Raw genomic sequence first — 25,761 nt, 5'->3', positions numbered from 1 at the left:
GCAGCAGGATACGGACCCTGGACTTCAGGAAAGCAGACGTTGACTCCCTCAGGGAATGGATGGGTAGGATCCCCTGGGGGACTAACATGAAGGGGAAAGGAGTCCAGGAGAGCTGGCTGTATTTCAAGGAATCCCTGTTGAGGTTACAGGGACAAACCATCCCGATGTGTCGAAAGAATAGTAAATATGGCAGGCGACCAGCTTGGCTTAACGGTGAAATCCTAGCAGATCTTAAATATAAAAAAGCTTACAAGAAGTGGAAGGTTGGACATATGACCAGGGAAGAGTATAAAAATATTGCTCGGGCATGTAGGAATGAAATCAGGAGGGCCAAATCGCACCTGGAGCTGCAGCTAGCGAGAGATGTTAAGAGTAACAAGAAGGGTTTCTTCAGGTATGTTGGCAACAAGAAGAAAGCCAAGGAAAGTGTGGGCCCCTTAATGAATGAGGGAGGCAACCTAGTGACAGAGGATGTGGAAAAAGCTAATGTACTCAATGCTTTTTTTGCCTCTGTCTTCACTAACAAGGTCAGCTTCCAGACTGCTGCGCTAGGCATCACAACATGGGGAATAGATGGCCAGCCCTCTGTGGAGAAAGAGGTGGTTAGGGACTATTTAGAAAAGCTGGACGAGCACAAGTCCATGGGGCCGGATGAGTTGCATCCGAGAGTGCTAAAAGAACTGGCGGCTGTGATTGCAGAGCCATTGGCCATTATCTTTGAAAACTCATGGCGATCGGGGGAGGTCTCGGATGACTGGAAAAAGGCTAATGTAGTGCCAATCTTTAAAAAAGGGAAGAAGGAGGATCCTGGGAACTACAGGCCAGTCAGCCTCACCTCAGTCCCCGGAAAAATCATGGAGCAGGTCCTCAAAGAATCAATCCTGAAGCACTTACAAGAGAGGAAAGTGATCAGGAACAGTCAGCATGGATTCACCAAGGGAAGGTCATGCCTGACTAATCTAATCACCTTCTATGACGAAATGACTGGTTCTGTGGATGAAGGGAAAGCAGTGGATGTATTGTTTCTTGACTTTAGCAAAGCTTTTGACACGGTCTCCCACAGTATTCTTGTCAGCAAGTTAAAGAAGTACGGGCTGGATGAATGGACTATAAGGTGGGTAGAAAGTTGGCTAGATTGTCGGGCTCAACGGGTAGTGATCAATGGCTCCATGTCTAGTTGGCAGCCGGTGTCAAGTGGAGTGCCCCACGGGTCGGTCCTGGGGCCGGTTTTGTTCAATATCTTCATAAATGATCTGGAGGATGGTGTGGATTGCACTCTCAGCAAATCTGCGGATGATACTAAACTGGGAGGAGTGGTAGATACGCTGGAGGGCAGGGATAGGATACAGAGGGACCTAGACAAATTGGAGGATTGGGCCAAAAGAAATCTGATGAGGTTCAATAAGAATAAGTGCAGGGTCCTGCACTTAGGACGGAAGAACCCAATGCACAGCTACAGACTAGGGACTGAACGGCTAGGCAACAGTTCTGTGGAAAAGGACCTAGGGGTGACAGTGGATGAGAAGCTGGATATGAGTCAGCAGTGTGCCCTTGTTGCCAAGAAGGCCAATGGCATTTTGGGATGTATAAGTAGGGGCATAGCGAGCAGATCGAGGGACGTGATCGTCCCCCTCTATTCGACATTGGTGAGGCCTCATCTGGAGTACTGTGTCCAGTTTTGGGTCCCACACTACAAGAAGGATGTGGATAAATTGGAAAGAGTCCAGCGAAGGGCAACAAAAATGATCAGGGGTCTGGAACACATGACTTATGAGGAGAGGCTGAGGGAACTGGGATTGTTTAGTCTGCAAAAGAGAAGAATGAGGGGGGATTTGATAGCTGCTTTCAACTACCTGAGAGGTGGTTCCAGAGAGGATGGTTCTAGACTATTCTCAGTGGTAGCAGATGACAGAACAAGGAGTAATGGTCTCAAGTTGCAGTGGGGGAGGTTTAGGTTGGATATTAGGAAAAACTTTTTCACGAGGAGGGTGGCGAAACACTGGAATGCATTGCTTAGGGAGGTGGTGGAATCTCCTTCCTTAGAAGTTTTTAAGGTCAGGCTTGACAAAGCCCTGGCTGGGATGATTTAATTGGGGATTGGTCCTGCTTTTGAGCAGGGGGTTGGACTAGATGACCTCCTGAGGTCCCTTCCAACCCTGATATTCTATGATTCTATGATTCTATGATTCTATGGAGAACTAAACCAGTGGTAGCAATAGTTGTGCAGGAGGCAGGGCCCTCCCTACCAATGATGGTGCCCTACGCAGTCCGAGCATCTGCTCCCTGACCCCACCATGGAGGGTCTGGGCTGTGCTCAAGACCTGCGGGGCCGGTAGGCAGGAGCTATGGGTGGCTGCTCTGTGGGGCCCCACAGGCCCAGAGTGGCCTGTGGGATTAGTAGGGGGCCTGGCCCTGGCAGCAGGAAGCAGAACAACCCAGCCCCAGCCTGATCCACTCCCCTCACCGAAGCCGTGTCTCTCGGAGGAGGGGGTTTGGGGATAGGGGTCCGTTCCTCCCCGCACTCACCAGCAACGGGAAGTGGAGCGGAGTGGGCTGGGGCCAGGTTGCTCTGCTTCCTGCCACTGCTGGTGACTATGGGGTCGCTGGTGGAAGAGGCTTGGGGAGAAGAGGTGGAATGGGGGCGGGCCGGGGGCAGAGCAGTGGGGAGGACTAAGAGGCGGGGCGGAGGGCCAGTCGGGGGACAGGGCTGGCCACCGGAGCTGGTGCTGCTGTGAAAGCAGCACGCAGCTGCCTAGGGCACCAGGAAATTTGGGGCAATTTGGTACCCCAAATTTCATGGTGCCCTACACAGCTGTGTATTCTGCATATGTCCAGTGACGGCCCTGGCTGGAGGGCGAATGGCACTATATATGAAGAAAATCATAGAGTTAAATATAGTAAAAATCTTAAAGCACTCAAACTGTACCATACAATCTCTATGGATAGAATTTCCATGATTGAATAATAAGAATGTAGCAGTAGGGATATACTACTGACCACCTGCCCAGGATGGTGACTCTGAAATGCTCCAGGATATTAGAGAGGCTATAAAAATAGAAAACTCAATAATAACGGGGGATTTCAACTATCCCCATATTAACTTGATATATGTCACCTCAGGAAAGAATGCAGAGATAAAGTTTTTAGACACCAGTAATGACTGCTTCTTGGAGCAGCTAGTCCTGGAACCCACAAAGGGAGAGGAAATTCTTGATTCAGTCCAAAGTGGAACACAGGATCTGATCCAAGAGGTGAATATAGCTGAACAGCCTGATAATCACAAACATAACATAATCAAATTCAACATCCTTGCAGGGTGAGAGTGTGAGGGAAATATCGAAAAAGCTTACCACAGTACCATTTAACTTCAGAAAGGGGAATTACACAAAACTGAGGAAGCTAGTTAAATGGAAATTGAAAGGTTTAATCACAAGAGTGAAATGCCTTGTTGAGGGATCAACAAGCTGCATGGAAACTTTTTAAAAACACCATAATAGAATCTCAAATTAAATGTACACCCTAAATGAAAAAAATATATATATTAAGAGAACCAAAAAAATGCCACCATAGCTAAACAAAGTAAAAGAAGCTGTTAGAGGCAAAAAGGCATCCTTTAAAAATTGGAAGTCAAATCCTAATGAGGAAATTAGAAAAGAACGTACACTCTCTCCGCAAGTCAAGTGTAAAAGTATAATTGGGCCACTGGACAATTGAGGTGCTAAAGGAGTACTCACAGAAGACAAGGCCATTGCAAAGAAGCTCAATGAATTATTTCCATCAGTTTTCACTGCAGAGAATGTGAGGGAGATTCCCACTCCTTAGCCATTTTTTTTAGCTGACAGATCTGAGGAACTATCCCAGATTGAGGTGTCAATAGAGGAGATTTTGGAACAGATTGATAAATTAAATAGTAGTACATCACTAGGACCAGATGGTATTCACCCAAGAGTTCTGAAGAAATTATCAGATACATTGATGAACATGATATGTTGGGGAAGAGTAAACACAGCTTTTGGGAAAGGAAATCATCATGCCTCACTAGTCTATTAGAATTCTCTGAGGGGACAACAAACATGTGGATAAGTGCGATCCAATGGATATGATATATTTGGACTTTCAAAAAGCCTTTGACAAAGTCCATCACCAAAGGCTCTTAAGCAAAGTGAGCAGTCATGAGATAAGAGGGATTTACCTCTCCTGGTTCAATAACTGGTTAAAAGACAGGAAACAAAGGGTAGGAATAACCTGTCAGTTTTAAGAATGGAGAGAGGTAAATAGTGGTGTCCCTGAGCGGTCTGTACTGGGACCAGTCCTATTCAGCATATTCATAAATGATCTGGAAAAAGGGATAAACAGTGAGATGGCAAAATTTGCAGATTACAAAACTGCTCAAGATAGTTAAGTCCAAAGCAGACTGTGAAGAGCTACAAAGGGATCTCACAAAACTGGGTGACTGGGCAACAAAATGGATGATGAAATTGCATATTGATAAATGCAAAGTAATTCACACTGGAAAACATAATCCCAACTATACATACAAAATGATAGGGGCTAAATTAGATGTTATTTCTCAGGAAAGAGACCTTGGAATCACCATGGTTGGTTCTCTGAAAACAACCACTCAATGTACAGTGGCAGTTAGGAACCATTAGGAAAGGCATAGAAAACAAGAGAGTAAATATCATAATGCCACTACATAAATTTATGGTACACCCACATGTTAGGGGGCTTATTCCTTCACCCACTTACTTCCCTGGTCCTTCTCGCATGAACAGAGAGCAACAATACCCGAAGTCCAAAGGTGCAAACAATTCAATGTTTATTGGGGTGAACTTCCAGCAAGCATGATTCCAGTTTCCTTCCTTAGTGTCCCCCTTCCCAGCTCTGACACCACAGAGGCTTACCTGTGTCCCTGTTCCCATTTCCCCCTTTAGCTATGATGATTCCAATTTCCCCACCCCCATTCCCTGTTCCCATTTCCCCCCCACACACACACACACTTCCTGATTGACTGCAGACTATATAGTAAAACTTGAGTTCTGCTTAGCTATACCTTAACCAATCATTTTACTGAAATTTAACTAACCAATCTTAACATATTGTAACATGATTATTTAACCAATTATATCCCACCACCTTAATTAATTTACATCCAGCAAATTAATTATACAGCAGATAGAAACAATCACAGAACCAGGCAGAGATTATACAAACAAACAATGGCAAAGTGAGAACTATAATGACAAAACAATACAGAAGTGAGGATTTCACATCCCAGCTATTGATAAGTGAGTTCTTGCCACACAGGATGCTATCAAACTAAGTTTCCTTTTACATCTTCTAGGCACTTCCCTTTCTCTGGAGGTGATAGGCATTATCAGGACAGGATTGTATTCCTAACAGCCCAATAGCATCTTATTTCAATGTGACTAGTTTGGAATGTGAGGAGGTGACTGGTCACTTCCCAGCTTATGGCTACCTCTGTTGCTTAGCCAAAGGCCTTAGCCTAAGACCAAGACCTCAGACTGTCACAGTAAGAGAAGGACCTTACACTGGCAGACAGTGATTTTGATTCTTTCTTTTATACCTCTAAGTAGTCAAGTGATAAGAATACACCTAAATTCTTAGAGTATAGGCCTTTATAGACAGGCCTGAATATCTATATCCTAACACCACATCTTGAATACTATGTGCAGTTCTGGTCATTTCATCTCAAAAAAGATATATTAGAATTGAAAAATGTACAGAGAAGGGCAATAAAAATTATTAAGAGTATGGAACAGCATCCATATGAGCAGAGATTAAAAAGACTAGGGGCTATTCAGCTTGGAAATGAGACCACTAAAGGGGGGTATGACAGAAGTCTATAAAATCATGACTGGTGTGGAGTAAGTGAATAAGAAAGTGTTATCTACCGCATAACAGAACACAAGAAACAGGGGTCACCCAATTATATTAATAGGCAGCAGGTTTTAAACAAACAAAAGGTAGTACTAGACTTCACACAATGCAGTCAACCTAATTGCCAGAGAACTTTGGGAAGGCCAAACCTCTAAATGGCTTCAAAAAAGAATTAGATAAGTTTATGGAGGATAAGTCCATCAATGGCTATTAGCCAACATGGTCAGGGATGCAACTCCTTGCTCTAGGCATTCCTAAACTTCTGACTGCGAAAAGCTGGATGCCAGGAGCTGGATCACTCAATAATTGCCCTGTTCATTCCCTCTGAAGCATCTGGCATTGGCCACTGCACTGTCAGGTGACAGGATGCTGGGCTAGATGTATATACATAGTTCTGGTGACTGGTGGAATGAGCACACTTTATGTAGGAAGTAAAATAACTAGGTTGGTCTCATTGACACAAGTGATCAAACCATTTTCAGCCCCAGTTGTGGGAGCCAGGAGACGCCCATTGTTGACAATGGGTCATTTCCCTAGTGTAAACACACCCAAAGTATGCAATATTTAATATAATACCCCCCTTTAGTGGTCTCATTTCCAAGCTGAATAGCCCCTAGTCTTTTTAATCTCTGCTCATATGGATGCTGTTCCTTACTCTTAATAATTTTTATTGCCCTTCTCTGTACATTTTTCAATTCTAATATATCTTTTTTTCGTGAGCTACAGCTCACTTCAGCTGTAGCTTACGCTCAAATAAATTGGTTAGTCTCTAAGGTGCCACAAGTCCTCCTGTTCTTTTTGCAAAGACAGACTAACACGGCTGCTACTCTGAAACCTGTCAATATTTGCTAAGATTATTTTCGTTTCTGCTTCTCATTCTAAATAACAAAGAGCAATCCCTACACTCATTCCTGGTACACAGAGAGCTATAGAGCCAGTTTCACTTCTCCTCCGTCTTCTCTTTTAAAATGTGGGTGTAAAATGCCATTGGCCTGTTTCACTTCACTTCATTCAAGTGATGCATGCACACTAAATACAGACTAACTACTAATGTATCTGTTGGCATCCCATGTAGAACTACATCGTAATGGCAGAAATAAAGTTTTGCTTAATGTATTTCTCTGAACAAACCTGAAACTGAAATCTCAAGCCTGGACAGAAAAAGGGGACGTTTTGCTAAAGTGCTTTCTTTCCCTGTAGGTATTTGTAGCAGAGGTCAAACAGCTAAAACCCCAACGGATTTTCACATCCTTCTGTTAATGAAACTATTGCCAGTCCCATCTAGAATGTGGCATTTCATTTTTCTTCTTCCTAAGGGTTAGGGCACGATCCTGCTCCCTCTGAAGTCAGTGGGAGTTTTGCCATTGACTGGAATGGAAAACAGGATCATGTCCTTACTGTGCCTTGCTGTGCTGCCAGTAATTGCAGGAAGCAGGGTGAAAAATATAACACATGTAGACAGCGAATCTCTTGTCTACTAAATGCCCTTATCCGCCTTGTGTTTTCAGGTCATGTGACTCCTTACCCATGGAAATGAAAAGGGATGTGGAGGAAGTAAATTGCTACAGTTTGGACCTGTTATCTCATACAAAAATTCACTCCATTGTTGTAAAAACATGGGCTTGATCCTGTCGTATAAATACTGAACTAAAACACTGAGAAAATATAGCACTGCCGGTGGATAAACCTTTTAAAAGATGATAGCACATACAGCTGATCCACAGAGAGAGCTGTATTCTGCCACCTCAGGATACGTGTTGCTTAATGGCCATTAATGGTCAGTGGTGGAAGGTGCCCATATTCTACTGTTTTTAGGACCTGGAAGTGGCCACTAGGTGCATTCTGCCAGGGAAGGTGGAAGATTCCTAAAAGTCACTGGAGAGAGGTCACATTAGGACACCTGAGTTCAGTCCCATCTCTACTCCCCAACAATCTCATCTTCCATTGGTCAATAAGGCATATATTTCCCTTAGTGCTCTAAGAGCCAGTATGAAATATAAAGCACTTGGGTAATACATTCCTCTGCTCCTTTTGCTGTTTTAAAGGTATTTGTATTTCAACAAAGATGATAGGAAGGATTCCCATCCAGCCACCCCACCACCAGCCCACTCCAATCCCTGTATGCCACTTCAGAGGTATGCAGGGCTCCAAGGGGCTGGGGAAAATTCTCCCAGTTCAGGCACTGTGCAGGGCCACCTATTGTGTAGGAGGCCTGCTAGGGTGGGACTGGAGGCAGGAGGAAGAGCCCTGTAGTGAGCATGGAAATGGAGATTCTCAGCAGTTCCAGTTTTCAGAACTGTCCATAGGCAGCTCAAGCATTACTGCTATATCTTAGAGCAAACTTGGGGCTGCTCTAAATTGTGCTGGACGCTGCATTGACCCCCACCCAGCCCAGAATACCAGGGGCACAAACTAGGCTTCAAATCAGCTTTGCCCCCACTTTCCCCCAAGCTGTGCCTGTGCGTGCTGTGTGCTTACATTGCCATCAGAGGTGTGACTCCAGCACCTGCAGACATACCTGAGGGAGCTTTGATCTAGCTAGCTCACATAACAGTAGCAATTAAGCCATGCCAGCAAGGGATGTACAACCCCACCTGGATCTCTGAAGTTGAACAGTCCATCCTGCCTCCTGTGCTGCTGTGGCTTTCCTGCTACTGCTATATCAAAGCTAGCTTGCGTATGTTTATGCATGCTGCAGTCACACCTTTGATTGGCGTGTAGACACCCTATGAGGCATAGCACACAGTCTCAGACATTATTTCTTATAGCCAAGTTTTCTTCCTTCTTTTCCTACATCCTGCTGCGCAGTCATGAATCCATGGAGTCAGTCTGCTGCCACAGAAATATTTGTCATGTAACAAAATTCAGCACTGTAGTCAAAATTCACTCCTGGGCAGAAGGCCAGCACAAAACCCTATGCACTATTTAAATCCCACTTGAACCCTGTTTTGAGTCCTTGTGCTGGGCCTCTGACTGAAGGCCAATTTCATCCTATATGAATTCACTGCAGGATCAAATGGGAGGAAATGGGCTGCAAGAGACCACTCCCTAACTAGTTCGGTGAATGTCAAGAAAAATGAATTTTAAAAAAGGGGAGGGAAAGAGAATTATTCTACCAGTAATAAAATCTATTTTGAGTGCAAGATAGTCTAACTTTTCTTAAATGTAGATATCTACAAATACAGAGTATTTTACTCCTGTAATAATTTATTATAGGATATGGTATCATTATGAGGAGCAGGTGGGGGGGACAGAGAACTGAATTCTATTCCAGATTCTTCCACTGACTCAATGTGTGAACTTAGACAAGTCTCCAAGGCTCTCTGTCCACATCTGTAAAATGGAGATACTAATATTTACCCATCTCCATGTGCTTTTGAGATCCAACGCTGAAAACGTACTCTATGGGCCCGATCCTGCAAGGTATTGAACATCATCAATGGGAAGTGAAGAAACTCAGCACCTCGCAGGAGGCACTCAGCATCTCATGTGATCAGGTTCTGTGTTACTGTCCTTATTTCCTCATGGATCCAACAAGACAGTGGGAATGATTCAATGGTGCAGCTATGTCCCATCATTTTACCTATGATTGTAACCAGTGTAAAGACACTGTTTAGAAAGCCAGTAAAAAGCCCACTGAGTTAATGTACTTAATATTTGAAGCAGAATCTTGCAGGCTTTGATCCATTTGGCAGTATGAATCGTGTCTCTGGAACTGACAGAGCATGACAAGTGAGTCAGGCCAGGTACATTTTTGTTACTGGTACATTTAATTTGTTCAGCCATGGCAGAATGCTGCTTGGGTAGCCAACAAGCAATCCAGTGTAAACCAGGAGCATGCAAAGGTCACTGATTATTTCTGAAGATTCAACACAGGGACAGAGAACCAATAAGAAGTGACCCTAACCTTTGCCCAAGCCTTAAACCAAACCTGAACCTTTTCTTTAAACTTCAAAAAAGTTCAGTTAACATTGGGTGGGTTTTTCTGCACTTTTTTGTTTTTTGTTTTTCTGCACTTACTTCTGGTGGCTGGGACTGGAACAATATACCAAAAGGATGATTTACATATAGCATTTCTTTTCTAGTCAGAACCAGAAACTACCAGAAAACCTGTTATGAGATTTCCAGGCTGATTCCTAGACAAAATCTATTTCAGTTAAGCATGTTCTGAACTTTAGGACACAAATCAAATTGATCGAAAACCTGTGAAAGTTCTGCCACCACTAATTAATATACTCTAATTTTTGGGTTTTGTCTAGACTCAGAATAAAGGAGCTCTTTTCAATCTAGTTATCTCAATTAAATTATTTTAACTTGATTAAAAACCCCACTTAACACCAATGCAGACAAAGTATAACACATTTGTTACAGAATAGTTCCATTTTAGCAGGTTGACAATCTAAAAATCTAAAATCTAAAGGCTGAAAATCTAGTTAAGGGTGTTAAATTGTGTTAAAGCATCTTGCATACAAGGCTTTGGCTTCCTAAATGTTGGGCTACAATGGATATGAATTTAAACAGATGTAGATAATTTGGTGTAAGGGTATGTGTGGACACTATTATTTTGGAACAAAAGGGGCAAAATTCAATGTAGTTCATAGTTAGTTTTAAGAAACTAATTTAGTTAAATCAGTGCAAGTTTGCAGGTAGACCAGTTCCAAACTGGTTTAAGATTTAGGACATCCTTTATATTCATCTGGAAATGTGTGCTGATGCCATGCCATTCATTTTAATTGCATTCATGCACACATATTGAGGCCCTGTTTCTGCCCCCACTGAAATTAATAGCCAAACTCCCATTCACTTCAAAGGGCCTTGGATCAGGCCCTAAGTCAGACCTTCATCTTTGTCTGTTAATCAATACAGGTATAAAAATGACACAGGTGATCTAGAGGTGAGCCTGTACCACATAATTTAGATTTTATTGCATAATCAGAAAGGGTTCAGAAAAGAGTTACAAGAATGATGCGATATCTGGAAAATGTACCTTACAGTGAAAGACTTAACAAGCTCAATATATTTAATTGATCTGCAAGTACTATATAGGAATGAGGTTTCTGACAGAGCAGGGATCTTTGATGTAGCAGAAAAAGGCAAAAGAAGTAGAGCTGCAAGAAATTCTTCAGCCAAAACGTTTTTTGCCAAAAAATGCAAATATGTGTTGACCAGAACACTTGACAAATTCATGTAGGATTTGCCAGATTGTTTCAGTCAAAAACTAAAAATCAGAAAAAATAAAAACATTTGACGTCTGAAACAAAATGAATGGATTTAAAGTTACTTTTCATTTCAAAATTTGCTTCATTTTTATTTTTTGAAAAGGTTAAAAAGCCTTCAAAAACAAAATACAACATTTGGTTTTGGCTTGAATTAACTGTTTTGTTCGACCTACAATTAATTTTTTTTGTCTTTTTGGTGTACCAAACATTTTTCATTTTGGGTCAATCAGAAACTATTTATTTTTCAGATCAGAGAATGAAACAAAAAAAAACCCCAATTATTTGTTATTTGTTAACTCTAATAACAAGATGTAATGATTAGAAATTTAAACCAGAAATAAGGTGCAAAAAAAATTATAGCGAGGGTAATTAACCATTGGAATAATTTACTAAGGGATGTGATGGATTCTCTATCACTTGAAGATTAGATCTCTTAAAATACATGCTATATCTCAACCAGAAGTTATGGGCTTGAGGCAGAAATTACTGGGTGAAAGTCTACGGTCAGTGTTATGCAAGAGGTCAAACTAGATTAACATAATGATCCTTTATGGCCTTAAAATCACTGAATCTCTGAACCTTGGTTCACATCTGAATCTGAACTTCATCAACATTCAAAGGGGTTTGAATACTTTCAACCCAATATAGTGTCATAGAGTTTAAGGTCACAAGGGACCACCTGGACGTCCTGTACATCTCAGGCCACTAAACACAGTCCAGTCATGCCCACACCGATCCTTAGAACCAGAAGTACATCAAAGTACTACAACCCTCAAGAGACTAAACTATTGCATGCCACAGGCAAAGAACAGGAGGGAATGAGGTGCACCAGTGCCTAAGGCCTCTATAGTGACAGGGAATTGATTAATGAATGGCCCAGACTGGAAAAGTCAGATCTGGATCTGAATCTGAGTCCTAATCCAAATTCTCTCAAATCCAAACTCTCCAAATTGTTAGGGTGGAAGGATTTGGATCTGGAGTTCTGGTTATGGTCTGTTTCCAGAATTAAAATAATAATTTATTTTATCAGGAAGAAATATAGATTGGATTTTATTTGACATTTTGATGCCACCTTGTTTCTTCATTTAATGGTATTATAGATGACTTGCCGTTTCTATAATGAATAACCAGAGCAAGGGCTTCGCTGTGCTATGAAAATTCAGAACCTTTTTTTTTGGCACTAGTGGAGCTGTATTGTAGACTGGCCATGGGTGAACCTGCGCTAGTGTAACCCCAAGTGTAGACAAGAAAAGCCATGATTTTCATCAACGGAATTGATAACCACTCATACTTGCACCAATGGGGTATCCATGATGTAAGTATGACTGGTGGCGGTGCAGTGTATCCACACTAATGCTGAAAACGCTGCAGTTTTAGCCAGCATTCACACTGTACTGCAGCATTTGCAGTTCCATTGCCCTGTGAGTGCCTATCCCATGGTTTCCAGCACAGCTCTCTGAAGCTATGCCAGTATATCCAGTTAAAACCTCATTGTCTCTCAATATAATTAAAACAAAGTTCTATCTTGCACTGTTGAAGGGAATGAACCATGAGGTATTTGGCCCTATTTTAACAATGTCCATGAATTTGGTTAAAGCCTTGGATATAATCCCCCAATTTGAGGACACTGTCAAAATACAGGTAAGTCCTCTCTATACAGAAAGACAGAACCATCGATTTTTCAGCTGTGCAGTGAATAAACATATTGTAAAACCGGTTCTGGAACCTGGCTGAATTTTGTAGATGGGAGCTGTCTGTAGTCAGGCTTCATTTTGACAAAATCTAACTTAGTTAAGATATGACAAGCACCATGCTGATCAATAGCATTTTTACAAAATCTTATGTAATCAGTTATTCTCCTGTTTGGGCCAAAACTTTTTTTTTGGGCCAGTGAGATTCTTTTAAGTTTAATTTCTCACAGCAGTAATAACCACTCTCTCTTCCCTAGTTCGGAAATAATGTCAGTGGAATTAGGCGTTAATACACAATAATGGTCTCCCGCTGCTTGACAAATGACAAGGTGCAGGAAAGTTATTTACTGACAATAAATGTTGCAGCTTGAATGAGCAATTCCTTATCCTGAAACAACTCCCTGTTCCAAATACTTTATTACTGTACTGGAGCAAATGACTGAAGAGGAGGTAAGGTACCGGTGGAGGGCATTCTACTGCTGCCTTCCCCGGAGGTTCAACCAGGGTACAGCAGCTTTAAAATCCAGTTGGAGCACCATATGAGACCTGCCAATGGAAGGTTTCAGAGTAACAGCCGTGTTAGTCTGTATTCGCAAAGAGGAAAAGGAGTACTTGTGGCACCTTAGAGACTAACCAATTTATTTGAGCATCCGATGAAGTGAGCTGTAGCTCACGAAAGCTTATGCTCAAATAAATTGGTTAGTCTCTAAGGTGCCACAAGTACTCCTTTTCCTTTCTGCCAATGGAAGCTGCTTTGGAGAAATTCCAAGAACACAGAAAACAAAGGGTACTGGTTAAAGAACACAAAGCAAGGCTGCCCCCATCCCTTGCATCCAAATGAATTCATTCACCTCTCCATGCAGCTCCAGCACCTACTCATTGCCTCAGTCCTTCCCAAGGACTGATACATCCCTTGAAGCCCCCATTGCGTTAGGTCCTCCCTCTCTCCAGACCCAGGCCCAGAGACTCCTATCTCTGGATCCTAGAGGGAGATGCAGTCGATAGGAAACCAATAGTTCAGCTGAAAACAGAGCACAAAATATTCAAAAATAACAAAAAGAGGGGGGGAAAGTACCAATAATAATAATAATTATAATAATTAATTAATAATAACATGAGACAAAATACTGAATAAAGCAATGAAAATAATAAAATCCAGCTCCTTGCCAACTCAACCACAACCACCCAAAGGTTGGGTGCTCACCATAATACCCCAAGGCTTCTCTGCCCAGAGTCACTCTGGCAGCAAATCTGATCATAGATGTTGATACTCCAGTATAGCACCCAGAGGTGCTGGAACAATTTGTACAGTGGGGGTGCTGAGAGCCATTGAAGCAGACTGTAAACCCTGTATATAATGGAAACCACTTCAAGTGGTTATGGCAGCACCCCTAGTTCCAGCACCTATGATAGCACCTGCAAGTGAGACAGTGTGGCAGGTGAAGCCTTTGCTCCTCATGGTTCATGCGTGGATCTTTGTGCAGAACATAAACTTCTGAAGAGGGAAAATCAAAAGAGGTAACAGGTGTAAACAGGTATGTTAAATACCATTGACTTGATGCATTTGCTACAGTGGAGATCCAAGCAGATGTGTCTGGAACTGTGGAATAGGCACAACAATCCACAGGCCCAGCAGCCGTTGCAGGGGATTGTGTGCGGGTGTGGTGAGCTGTGTGCACACAAAACAGGATGACTAGTCTGGAAACACTGCAGCAAACTTGTGTGGTTCAGTAGATGGGCTTACCTTCACTACACAAGTCACGCACGTGCAACCACTCAGGTTGGTGGGCCTTGGAAGTCAGTGGCCACACGGCAAAATCATACTCAATTTACTACATCCACACCGGTACTGCCCTCATTTGTGTGCTCTGCTAGAACTTCTGGGGGCATATCCCAGGGTTCTTTGCACTGGACCAATCTGAGCTGAATTCTTTTGCAGTGTATTGTGGGAGAACTTATCTGTCTTTTCTGGTCATATGAGTGGGAAATTCAGGCCTAGCAGTTTCCAGATTTCAGACCAGTGGCACAGCATGGCATGATGTTTTGGGGACCACCCAGACCGGTAAGGGGTTCTATCACAGGGCCTTCGTGCTGTGCAACTATGGTTCAATTCCTTGATACCAGTAGCCAGCTCACACACATAAGGTCTCACACGGGCTTTCACCAACCCAGTTACTCTTTGCAGTATGATACCAACGACACTTCCAGTCCCGAGTCTCCCCAAATACATCTTCCCTGAGTTCTTAATGACCAGACACTTGGATCATTCCCTTCTGGTTTGTCACCCCCCCAGGTGCGAAGCCAGCCTCCCAGATACCAACTTACTTCGGAGCACACAATCCACACACTTTGCACACCAGAGACCTGCTTAGGATGAAAATAAACAAAAAGGTTATTTAACAGAAAAAAACACAGGTTCAAAGATGAAATAGTAAAGGAAAGAACACATCTACAAATTACTCAGAAAAGAAACATAAAGATACAACCTCAGGCTTTACACTTCCATATTAGGGCTTGTCTGCATTGGAAATGCTACAGAGGCACTGCCGCAGTGCTGCAGCTGCACACAGTAGTGCTTCAGTGTAGACGCTACCTCACCAACAGGAGGGGCTCTCCCATAGCGAGGGTACTCCACCACCCCGAGAGCTGGTAGCTAGGCCGATGGCAGAATTATTCTGTCTACACTAGGGTTCACGTTGTCTTAACTATGTTGCTCAGGAGTGTGGATTTTTCACATCCCTGAGAGATACAGCTGGGTTGAGCTAGACCAGGCCTTCGATAAAATCCCTTTTCTAATACAGGTTGCCTATTGTCTTAAAACAGTTTCTCAGTTTACTTCCTAGCTATAGGAGGGATCCAGCATTCACAGATAGCTTCCTGTCTCAGGATTGTCCCTCCAGTTCTGGATAAAAACCTCAGTTCCAAGTCTTCTTTTAAAAGTCTTTTTCCTTTTTATTTTTCTGCCAGTCCATGATGACTCATGGTTAATCAGAGTGAGGGAATTATCTCCTGACTTCTGAGATGGGGAAATGTTCTTTTCACTTTTGAAATGGCTCAATGTCTTTCCATTAATTTTAATAGTCCAACCTTATCTTTTCCTGGACTGGACACTGGATAGTTACTTGAAGCTGGTTTCATGTAAACAACTGGCTTGGGAAGTACCCAGCCCCGCCTGCCTGCTCACTGCCCTGCTGCAAGGTGGAGCTGAAGTTTATGAACACAGTGTTCTATATACACAAATACATACATTCTTACTCATGGTCTCTATGCATATATCATAATGATCATCAAGTTCAGAACACAACAAGCTTTTATAAAAGATCTCACAATTTTCTGTTCTCTCCTGGGGGTGTCTGGACCGGGTTTCAACCGGAACACCTGGTCGAAAAGGGACCCTCCCTGGCCCGTTGAAAATGGGTGACTGAGTGAGGGTGTGGGAGAGCGAGTGATGGGGGGGGGGATGGAATGAATGGGGCAGGGCCTCAGAGAAGGGGCGGGGCAAGGCTGTTCGGTTTTGTTAGGTTAGAAAGTTGGCAACCCTATGCCACATATGGATCCTACTTTGAGCAATGATCTGTGCCAAATGCTGACATTAATGTAACCTATTTCCGTTCTTAATTTGAGACAGGAAGTTGATACAGGGCACGAGATGATGTGGTACGCATTTTGGCAAGGGCATTTTGGCATGAGAAAGTGGCAACTAAGGAGAGCACAAACAGGCTGTTTGTGGAGTTGGAAGACTGGAAACAGGTGCAAGTTCGAATGGTGCAATTTTCTAGTGTAACAAGGCTTTTGAGTCTGAGAGATAGTGAACAATAGCATCAAGAGTAATGTGACCAGCCCACATTTTATCTGATTGGACTTTTAACTTTAAAGCCTAGTTACAGTCATTTAAGAGTCATCCAGGTTATTAGCCTTTTCACTTCTGACCAGCATTCCACAAACATCATGCGCATATCTAGTATCTGTACATACCTGTCTCATTCTGACATGCGATTCACTTGAAAGGATGGTCTATAGGAATAAAGCTGTACATTTTGAATAAACAAAGTGTCAGAATTCGGTGGCTTATATAAATATTTGAGGCGCTTCTTACTGTCCTTAAAAGTAAGGGTAAAACTGTTGTATACAGTGCTAACACATGAGCTAAACAATACTGGACTTTCATGGTGCATGGCATGTTGCATAGTGTAGCTTTCTATACAGCATGACGTTTTCAGCAGGGAAGACAGATATTAACCTTAATAGACTAATGTATTTCTGTGTTTGTGAGGAACATTTTTCCTTTTAGTACAAAGTGGCTATAGTATTTGGTCTGATAATGTATTCTGTGTACACTCTTGTTATTTATGTCTTTCAAGTGAACAGAATATGCAGCTATTAACAAGATGTTCCTGTTAAGATCATCAACCGTGCAAAAATTAACAACATTGACATGAAAATTGTCATCATTAGATTACTAGGCTTCAGAGTTTAAGTTCCCTTGAGATGAATAGGGCAATTCACACTTTCTTCAGGCCTGGGTTCAGCAAACCACTTTAGCACTTGCTTAGCTCTAAGCATGTGAATAGGTCTCTATCAGTATACAGCCACTTAAGCATTTAAGCATATGAGCATTCCCATTAAAAGTACATGTATAAGTGCTTTGCTGCATCCCTTGTCTACTGAGGAAAGCTTTAGCAGCTATACCAGTATTGTTATATAGGTATAGTAATATTCCATGAGATAAATTCAGAGCCTGCCTATACCCCCTCCTCTCCTTCAGGTTTCAGAGTAGCAGCCGTGTTAGTCTGTATTCGCAAAAAGAAAAGGAGGACTTGTGGCATCTTCGAGACTAACAAATTTGAGCATAAGCTTTCGTCAGCTACAGCATCCGATGAAGTGAGCTATAGCTCACGAAAGCTTATGCTCAAATAAATTGGTTAGTCTCTAAGGTGCCACAACTACTCCTTTTCTTTTTCCCCTCCTTCAGTACAGGTGGTGCAAACTGCAGCCCTGTTTTCCAGCAAGGGCAGTTATGTCTGAGGGAAGATGGATCCCCAGCAGGTGGGAGTGAAGGAGAGAGATGCCTGCATCCCCTGTGGGTTCCACAATGGGGTGTTAACTTTAATTTAGTCAGGGCTCCCTAAGAGTCAATGGTGGAAGCTAAAGAGAAGATCAGCTGTTTCAAGGTCTCTCTCACGCTTGTAAAACACTAGGAGTACTAGTGGCACCTTGGAGACTAACCAATTTAAGGTGCCACTAGTACTCCTTTTCTTTTTGCAAATACCGACTAACATGACTGCTACTCTGAAACTTGTAAAACACAGACTCCAGTCAGCTCCAGGTCCCCACAGAGCAGGAATTTGGTGCGTTTTTGCAGCACTGTGACTCATCCATTCCCCATGCCCTAGGCATCCGGCAGCCCTGGGATATGCCAATAGAGGCTGGCATATCTGGGGCTGAATAGCGCTATGTGCCTGAAAGAGATGTAAGCATGGGGAAGAAGATGAGGTGAATGCAGGTTTTGCGGTGCTGTGGAGGACAGACTTTCAGCTTTCCTCTGCCTGTAAAACAAGCAAAAGTGAGGTAATGTAAAACAATACTATATATATATAAATATATATATAATTATATATTATATATATATAAACTTTGAAATGAAGCTAAAATCAGCATTTGAAATCAAGTGCTGTTTGTAGGGAAATCCATGCGATTCAGATTCTTTCTATCCCAGTTCACCATATTTCCTAAACATCGCAGTCTCTATGCAGTGAAGCCGGAATTATCCAGAAACATAGACTAGCGCCTATTAAACTCTGATTAAGAAATGGGTCCACTAACATGGTTTTATCTCCAGCACAGTAGAGGCCATAGTTTTCCACTGCTGTCTTTATTCCAGGGCCTAATCCTCTAGACCCTTACTCATGGGAGTAGTTCCATTGTAGTCAGTGAGGAAGGGTTTTCAGGGTCATGCCCCTGTTTTGTTCTTGCCCCCATCTGAGTGGAAGAAATGAGGAGAATGGATACATTAAGTTTTATGATCTCTTAGACTGTATTTTTTTCTTGTCTAACTGACTATTGTATGGACATTATTTAAAAATATTTGACAAGTTAAGGTGTTCTTTGCCAAAGCTTAAGTGTATTGGGACAGCACAAAGGGGAAAGACTTGGTCATTGATGTAAAGCAATTTGCTTTGATTACCTAAATTGAACTTTATGCTAACAATTGTTGATCTGAAAATAGAGCTAATCCAGGGTTTAACACACACTGTGATAAGCATGTTCCTCCATTAAGGTCCAAACATAAAGCAGGGCTTTTGGGACGCAAACATTTTTAAAGGGAAAAATATGAAAAAGGAAAGGCACCCACAACATATTTTATATTTGTGGACATAGCAACTTTTCTGGCTTGCTAGGACATTTCTATTTGGGAGTCAGAAAAACTGAAGTACCTATAGAATAGCCAGTGTATAATTATAATGGATTGTTCAGTTCAATAGGTCGTAAATAAAATAAAACAGACACTAAAAATCCCCTATTTTTATTTTCTTAGGAATTGCTGGAGTCTCCTTTGTGAGGCGACACAGTTGAGTTTGCTTTCATTGATTCAAAGAAAGCAAAACAAAAAACAAAAAAAATTGTGAGTAAAGATTAAAAACTCCTCTTTGTTTCTTCCGTATCACTGTGGAGATGGATAATTGTTGTGCATTTTAAAGAAGAAAAAGAGAGGAACTGAGCAAGGAAAAATCATTATCCTGTGTATAAATATTTAGTCATTTCATGAATGTAAATTAAAACATAGTAAAATCCTCTGTGCTCAGTCCTGTAAGCACTCCCTACAGGGCTCCTATTGGGCAAGATCCTCTAGCTATCTACTTATGACAGGTTTCAGAGTAGCAGCTGTGTTAGTCTGTATCCGCAAAAAGAAAAGGAGTACTTGTGGCACCTTAGAGACTAACAAATTTATTTGAGCATAAGCTTTCATGAGCTACAGCTCACTTCATCGGATGCATTCAGTGGAAAATACAGTGGGGAGATTTATATACACAGAGAACATGAAACAATGGGTGTTACCATACACACTGTAACGAGAGGTAAGGTGAGCTATTACCAGCAGGAGAGCAGGGTGGAGGGGGGGGAACCTACTTATGTGGCTCTTATTACTGTAGTATCTGAGTACCTCACAATATTTAAGGTACAATACCCCGTGAGGCAGGGAAGTGCTATTATCCCATTTGACAGAGGACTGGGGCCACACAGGAATTGAATGCAGGTCTCCATGTCCCAGGCCAGCACTCCAGTCACTGGACCATCCTTCCTCTCAGGAATTGGCACCCAGTGCAGCTAAGGGAAGATGTAGGTCTCTGATTTTCATGGCACTGTACACTGCACCAGTCCAGAGGAGCAACTTAGGATAGCCTTAGGGCTACTCTAACTTGTGCAAGCTGTTAAGGCAGCCAAGGATCACCAGTGCCCAAGGACACTCCAACCACACCCCTTCTTCCTCAGCTACACAGCCTATGCTGAGGCTGCAGAAAGAAGAAGGTGCATATTGCCAGCTAGGGTACTGGTGGATCCTCAGTCTAACAGGCCATTGAAACTGGGTTCTGAAGTGAAGTATCTGACTTTTGCATTTGCAAAGGTGTTTTTTTAACCTGAATTAATTGGCAATAAATTAAATTGAGTTAAAACCAGAACAAAAACTCTAGCCATCCCTTTGGACAACAGCCTGCCAAAAGAATGGTGTCAAATGAACTCAAAAGTGATGAGGGTGCTATTTTTGGACTTGGGAGGTCGAGGTTCAAGTCCCTGCTCCACCCCAGATTTCCTGTGTGTCCTAGGGCAAGCCATCTAGGCTACGTCTTTGCTTCCAAACAAGTGTGTGTTGGGATGGGGGAGTTACAGCATGATTATCCCACTGTAAAAACACACCACTGTGGCAGTGAAGACATAGCCTTAGTCTTGCCGTGCTTCACTTCCTCATCTATAAAATCCTCCTGGCAAGGGTTTTGTGAGGTTGAATACATTAAGGATTGTGAAGTGCTCAAATATTATGGTAATAATGGGGACCACATAAGTACCTTTGGGCTTGTCTACATGGGGAAATTGACTGCAACAGCTCTCCATGTGCGGAATTCTGGAATAATTACATTGCTTTGGAAGTGCGCTAATTATTCTGGAATCACATGGAGAGCTGCTTCCGAATAGCATATTCTGCAATAGCCATTCCATTCCATTGCCCTGTGTAGACAAACCTGATAGATAGTCTCCGATTGCTTTATTTACACAGCCCAAATAGGGGGTGGTTTTGATCAATGTAGCTTGAGTGAGTTAATTTAACTCAATTAAAAATTTGCCTTAATGTCCATGTAGACACAGTTTATCACTTTAAAGATGGTTTGATCTGGTCATGTTGTAGCATAGACATCTGGAGGAGCATTAAGAGGAATTTTCAAACGAGTTAACTTAATTGAACTATCAATTGAAAAAAACATGTTTTATTTTACCTGTATAGACATGGCCAAAGCGAAATTCTGTTGCACCCACCAAGTTTCTTCTGGCTATATCTAATCCTCATAGAGATATACACAGAAAAGTAAACACTATTTTTAGTTACCTGGCTATATGCATGCGCAACCGTTCCTACAGAGGTTTAGCACTCACTGAGTAGGGGGAAAGATTAGACAGTTTGCAACCCAGGGTGTTCTGAGTTCCATAAAACCTGATTTTCTAATGAGGTGAAAAATAACCTGGGATCAGATTGCCAACCCTGTAACTATTAAGCAATTTATTATCAACTCAGAAGGTCTGAGGGAGCTTCCAGTTGCAACTGGACACTTTGCATGGTCGTCAAACCTTCTATGACAATCCAGACCATGCTAAGCGTTCATAAAACACACTTGTGATTGTATTAGTATTCACTGAGATTGCTAGTATGCCTCCTTCTTTCTTTCATTCCTCTCCCACGCTGAGAATCATTCCTTATTCATATCAACACTGTGCCGAACACGTTCCCCTAAATGGAATATTCATCCCTCTAACACTTCATGAACCCCCTAATCTGTACTGGAAAGTGATGTTTCACATACAATAGAACAATTTGTAAGGCACTGTAGCAGGCATCCTGCATAATAGCTGGACTTCAGCAGTGATCACATATGTCAGTATTGAAGATGGAGCATATTACTATTGCCATTTATGGGCTTGATTGAAAAATGATTTGTATAGCACTTACATGGCAATTTCACAGAGGTCAAATTAGATTCCACCTCCATTCCTCTCTCAGTACGCAGAAGGCACTGAAATCACTGCTGTATTTCTATAGTCAGAAAGTCCCAGTACACTGGGTAAAATTCCTCATTCTTTGGTCCCTCTCCCGTGAAGTGTGAATATTCTAGAAGTGGGAATGGGATCAACCAAAAGGAGGGATTCTACCAATTCAAAAAATGGATGCATTTATTCAGGAAAAAGGTAGAATCTCACATCTGGAGAGGCCTTGGTAGTGCATTGTACAGTGGAGGAAAGAAAGGTACAGGCACTGTCAAAAGATACGCACTGTGCAGCAAACAAGACTGTTGTTATACTCCACTTTACACACTGAATTGCAGGCAAGACAATGCCACGGGTGCATGCAACTCTAACACAGCACTTAAGAAAGTGAGAATAGTTAAACAGTACCAGGAAAAGCAAACATTTTCTGAGAACATTCAACTCCATGCATGTGTAGATATTGGGCCAATTTCTGATTTCCATATACATAATAATATCTACCTTTTCATCCATAGATCTCAATGTACTTTACAAAGGAGGACAATATCATTATCCCCATTTTACAGACAAGGAAACTGAGGCATAGACAGTTGAAGTGACTTGCCCAAGGTCACCAGCCAAGCCAAGCGTAGAACCCAGATGTTTTGAGTCCTAGGGTAGCATGCTATTTACTAGACTACACGGCCTTCCTAAATCAGATATAACTCTATCAAACTCCAGATTTACATCTCTCGTACTGAAGTGACCCATTAGTTACAAAGGGGAGGGTAAATTAAAATTGACAGAGGCCACTTTCAGGTACATTACAGGCAGGTCTACACTTATGGTGGCATGTAAAGTACAGACACTGCACACCCAGCTGGCGCGGGTACAAATGGTAGTGTAGGCAGTGAGGCACCACGTCAGTGAGTAGAGTGCAGACACGCTAGAACATTAGGGTATGTACCCTTTACAGGGGTATGTACCCTACACAGCTCACTATGTGCCCAAGCCATGCCTCTCATGTCTAAGCATGTATTTTGCTTCCTCATGGGTATTACTTTCTACATGTGAGCTGCCTATCTCTCACTACTGCATGTAGCTCCAGTGTACCTACCACCATAACATCATAGAATCTAGGCACCAAGGAGTTCTGGATAATTTTATATCTTCCTGGGGACATGCCAAATTCACGGCCATGAAAAACGCATCATGGACCGTGAAATCTGGTCTCCCCCGGTGAAATCTGGTCTTTTGTGTACTTTTACCCTACACTATACAGATTTCACAGGGGAGGCCAATGTTGCTCAAACTAGGGGGTCCTGACCCAAAAGGGATTTGCAAGGGGGGTTCACAAGGTTATTTTAGGGGGGTTGCAGTATTGCCACCCTTACTTCTGTGCTGCCTTCAGAGCTGGGCGCCTGGCCAACAGCCACCAATCTCTGGCTGCCCAGCTCTGAAGGCAGTACAGAGGTAAGGGTGGCAATATCATACCATGCCACCCTTACTTCTGCGCTGCTGTCTTCAGAACTGGGTGGCTGGAGAGTGGTGGCTGCTGACTTAAGGCTCAGCTCTGCAAGCAGCAGCGCGGAAGTAAGGATGGCAATACCATACCATGGCATCCTTACTTCTATGCTGCTGCTGGCAGCAGCGCTGCCTTCAGAGCTGGGCTCCCGGCCAGCAGCCACCGCTCTCTAACTGCCCAGCTCTGAAGGCAGCGCCACCGCCAGCAGCAGCGCAGAAGTAAAGGTAGCAGTACCGCAACCCCCCCTACTATAAGCTTGTGACCACCGCACAATTCTTTTTTGGGTCAGGACCCCTACAATTACAACACTGTGAAATTTCAGATTTAAAGAGCTGAAATCATGAAATTTATTATTTATAAAATCCTACAACCGTGAAATTTACCAACATGAATTTGGTAGGGCTGTATTTATTCCTGCAGCTTCTGCTCCATGAAACTTCCCTGAACTCCTGACTTGACTTTGCAGAGTTGTCACTGTGATGCCTCCAACTCCACGGAATGGGAACCAAGATAGCTAGTTGAAAGGAAACAGTTGTTGGATGGAACAGTGCAAGGGTTTTGCAGCTGGTGTATCAGAATGCCTTTGCTCCTCCTCTATAAGCATTATGCACATCCGTACATAGAATCATAGAATCATAGAATATCAGGGTTAGAAGGGACCTCAGGAGGTCATCTAGTCCAACCCCCTGCTCAAAGCAGGAACAATCCCCAATTAAATCATCCCAGCCAGGGCTTTGTCAAGCCTGACCTTAAAAACTTCTAGGGAAGGAGATTCCACCACCTCCCTAGGAAACGCATTCCAGTGTTTCACCACCCTCATAGTGAAAAAGTTTTTCCTAATATCCAACCTAAACCTCCCCCACTGCAACTTGAGACCGTTACTCCTTGTTCTGTCATCTGCTACCACTGAGAACAGTCTAGAGCCATCCTCTTTGGAACCCCCTTTTAGGTAGTTGAAAGCAGCTATCAAATCTCCCCTCATTCTTCTCTTCCATAGACTAAACATCCCCAGTTCCCTCAGCCTCTCCTCATAAGTCATGTGTTCCAGTCCCCTAATCATTTTTGTTGCCCTCCACTGGAATCTTTCCAATTTTTCCAATCCTTCTTGTAGTGTGGGACCCAAAACTGGACACAGTACTCCAGATGAGGCCTCACCAATGTCGAATAGAGGGGAACGATCACGTCCCTCGATCTGCTGGCAATGCCCCTACTTATACATCCCAAAATGCCATTGGCCTTCTTGGCAACAAGGGCACACTGTTGACTCATATCCAACTTCTCGTCCACGGTAACCCCTAGGTCCTTTTCTGCACAACTGCTGCCGAGCCATTCGGTCCCTAGTCTGTAACGGTGCATTGGATTCTTCCGTCCTAAGTGCAGTACTCTGCACTTGTCCTTGTTGAACCTCATCAGATTTCTTTTGGCCCAATCCTCCAATTTGTCTAGGTCCCCCTGTATCCTATCCCTACCCTCCAGCGTATCTACCACTCCTCCCAGTTTAGTGTCATCTGCAAACTTGCTGAGGGTGCAATCCACACCATCCTCCAGATCATTTATGAAGATATTGAACAAAACCGGCCCCAGGACCGACCCCTGGGGCACTCCACTTGATACCGGCTGCCAACTAGACATGGAGCCATTGATCACTACCCATTGAGCCCGACAATCTAGCCAGCTTTCTATCCACCTTATAGTCCATTCATCCAGCCCATACTTCTTTAACTTGCTGGCAAGAATACTGTGGGAGACCGTGTCAAAAGCTTTGCTAAAGTCAAGGAACAACATGTCCACTGCTTTCCCCTCATCCACAGAGCCAGTTATCTCATCATAGAAGGCAATTAGATTAGTCAGGCATGACTTGCCCTTGGTGAATCCATGCTGACTGTTCCTGATCACTTTCCTCTCCTCTAAGTGCTTCAGAATTGATTCCTTGAGGACCTGCTCCATGATTTTTCCAGGGGCTGAGGTGAGGCTGACTGGCCTGTAGTTCCCAGGATCCTCCTTCTTCCCTTTTTTAAAGATGGGCACTACATTAGCCTTTTTCCAGTCATCCGGGACCTCCCTTGATCGCCATGAGTTTTCAAAGATAATGGCCAATGGCTCTGCAATCACATCAGCCAACTGCCTCAGCACCTCAGATGCATTGCATCCAGCCCCATGGACTTGTGCTCGTCCAGCTTTTCTAAATAGTCCC

This window comes from Eretmochelys imbricata, chromosome 3 (assembly GCF_965152235.1).
Source record: "Eretmochelys imbricata isolate rEreImb1 chromosome 3, rEreImb1.hap1, whole genome shotgun sequence".
In the NCBI taxonomy this organism is placed as follows: domain Eukaryota; kingdom Metazoa; phylum Chordata; order Testudines; family Cheloniidae; genus Eretmochelys; species Eretmochelys imbricata.
This window is presented reverse-complemented; position numbering follows the sequence as displayed.